The following is a 2,348-nucleotide window of genomic DNA, read 5'->3' on the forward strand; positions in this document are numbered from 1 at the left end:
TTTTGTGCCAAGCGGTTTCCATATACATCTATCTTCTTTAAACCTCACAGCCGCGCATTTATATGGGCATCATTTCTCCCATTTTGCAGATAAGGAAACTGAGGTTAAGAAATTTGCCTCAAATCACAGTTGGTTGGAAATGAAGCCCTTAATCCAAAACCTGAGTTTTCATTCACAGCTTCAAACACACCTTCCGGAATAGTATAAAACCACAGCGCCGGGGGGGGGGGGGGGGGGGGGGGGTTTGCGTGCAGCAGAGGATGCCTGGTAACGCAAAAGGCCTCGGAGGTTTCAGGCAAGTGGTCTAGGCGTCCACTCGGCAGTTGGAAAGCACACCGGCTGGAACCGGGAGAGGCCTGGAAAACGGAGGCGAGCTTGGGATTTGGGGTTGGGGTTAGGGTGGCTGCACTGGCCGGGGGGCAGGATTGCGGGGCAAAGCGGGGCTGCAGGCTCCTGTCGCCCCTTGGGGACCGCAACAGCCGCTTCCGGGGCTGTGGAGCTCGCGGGACGCGTTGCGGGGTGTGGAGGGCTCGCCCGGGCCACCCGGGGGACGCACCGCGCGGGAGAAGCCTCGGGAGGTCCCCAGAGGCAGTTGGCCTCGGCCGGGCTTCCCAGGCGCGCCGGCTAAGATGGAGCCAGCAGTGCCGCGGAGGAGGGGAGGGGAGGGGAGGGGAGGGGAGGAGGGGGGAGGAGGGATGCGCGGGCGAGCTGGTAACCGTCTGCAGCGAGGAGTGTAATTGCCCCTGTGACCGCGGGCGGCGAGGGCGGGGCGCGCGCCCGGCCTCCTCCCTCCCACTCCGCCGCGGCGCGGAGCTGGCTTTTGGCTGAGAGGGCGCCGAACACCTCGAGGGCCTGGCCGGCTCCGCGCCGGGCGAGGCCGCTCCTAGCCCTCGTCGCCCGGACAGCCGGCCTCGGCGCTCCCGCCTGGGGCCTCGCCCGAGCGCGAAGGCCGTTTCCTTTGGCCCCCCAGGCCCTTCCAGGCCCCGGCCTCCCTCCGCCTCGTGGTGCGCCTCGGCCGGCCGGGGCCTGGGGCAGTCAGCTGCGCCCCGGTGACGTCGTTCCCCGGAGAGCGGCGGCCAGCCCGCCACCCCATCCCCGGCTTCGGGTCGCCCTGGGCCACCCCAGCCGGGCGAGGCCGAGCTAGGCTGCGCGGCACTGGGCCGCCGGTCCCCGGGTCGGGAGGGAGACCGGACTTGGGGCAGTCCCTGCGTCCCCCGCATCTCGCCGCGCCGTCGGCGGGCGCGCTTTGCCCTGTGGTGGGTTCCTGGCCCCGCGCCGAGCCGAGGGGGCCCAAGTCGGAGGCGGGAAGGGGGCCGGGGCCGGCCAGGGATTCCGGAGTTTGTAACCCGTGTAGTTTCTGGCTTTCACGGCTCGTTTGAAATCCTCCCACAGGAAGATGTCTGCCAAGGAGGCCTGCGCCGCTCGGAGCCCCGGGCGGCCACCCGGGTGTGCGAGTGTGAGCGTGTGAGCGTGTGAGCGTGTGCGTGTGTGTGCGCGCTCACGAGGCCCAGGAGAGGGGGCAGGGAGCCGGCCCGGGCACCTTCTCGGCGGCGGAGTTTCGAGCGCGGCCTGCGGCGCGGGGCCTGGCACCCAGGGCTCGCCCGCGCCCCAGCTTCGGCCCGGGGGGCGCCCCGGCGGCCCTCTCGCGCCTTCCTCCCTGCCCCCGCGGCAGGAACTGTTAACCCAGGCAGGTGATGGCGCCCCGGCGCCCGTCGTGCGTTGGTCTTTATACCTCGTGAGTTCAACACTAATGAGTTATGGGTTGGCCCACGAAAACATAATGTGTAAATTAGGAATTTAATGATGTGTAAGATTAAAAGCTGCGCAGGGTTGCATTTATTTAAGGCTGCCATCTTGTGTTCGCAGAGAAATTACTTGAACGACATTGACCCCCCCTCGCCCGTAGACCTGGAAATGGCGCGGGGGCGGGGTGGGTTCTGGGGGCTCCAGGCGGTGGAACTCGAGGTCCCTGGCGGCTCTGGCAGGGTAGAAGGGAGGCCTCGGCGCAGCGCGGTCTGGGGAGGCCCAGACCGTGGGCTGGCTTTGGGTGGGCCCATTCCCAGGAAGCCTGAACAGGGGTTGATGAAACTCCCGCGCCCCCCCCCCCCCAATTTCCCGGCTCGGGTACTGTTAAGGTGCACAGGGTTTGCCAGTTTCTGGGACACTTTTACAGCTCCTTCCTGTCCTGGTGCGTTCCTGCAGTGTAGGGGTTACCGGAATTGAAAAACACCTATTTTTTTTTTTTAATCTATTTCTCTTCATATGTGCAAGCTGCAAGCGTTGGGTCTGCCCTCGCTGACATAAAACCCATCCCGAGAAGCAGCCAGGGTCCGTTTCCCACCCCCCCC

General features: G+C 66.1%; 1 long non-coding RNA gene across 2 annotated transcripts in view; it reads left to right on the top strand.

The window, feature by feature from the left end:
- The first annotated feature begins 271 nt into the window (after nt 1-271).
- The window catches only part of LOC141374274 (uncharacterized), a 26,757-nt gene continuing 24,680 nt past the window's right edge, over nt 272-2,348 (top strand). The window contains exon 1 of one of the 2 annotated variants that reach the window (XR_012381030.1): nt 272-369. This is a non-coding gene — a long non-coding RNA (uncharacterized lncRNA). The remainder of the gene's footprint in view (nt 370-2,348) is intronic. The other variant, XR_012381029.1, reaches the window with a different exon arrangement.

The sequence above is a fragment of the Callorhinus ursinus genome, unplaced genomic scaffold (assembly GCF_003265705.2).
Source record: "Callorhinus ursinus isolate GAN/ISIS: 27379988/994484 unplaced genomic scaffold, GSC_fseal_2.0 scaffold16, whole genome shotgun sequence".
Lineage (NCBI taxonomy): Eukaryota > Metazoa > Chordata > Mammalia > Carnivora > Otariidae > Callorhinus > Callorhinus ursinus.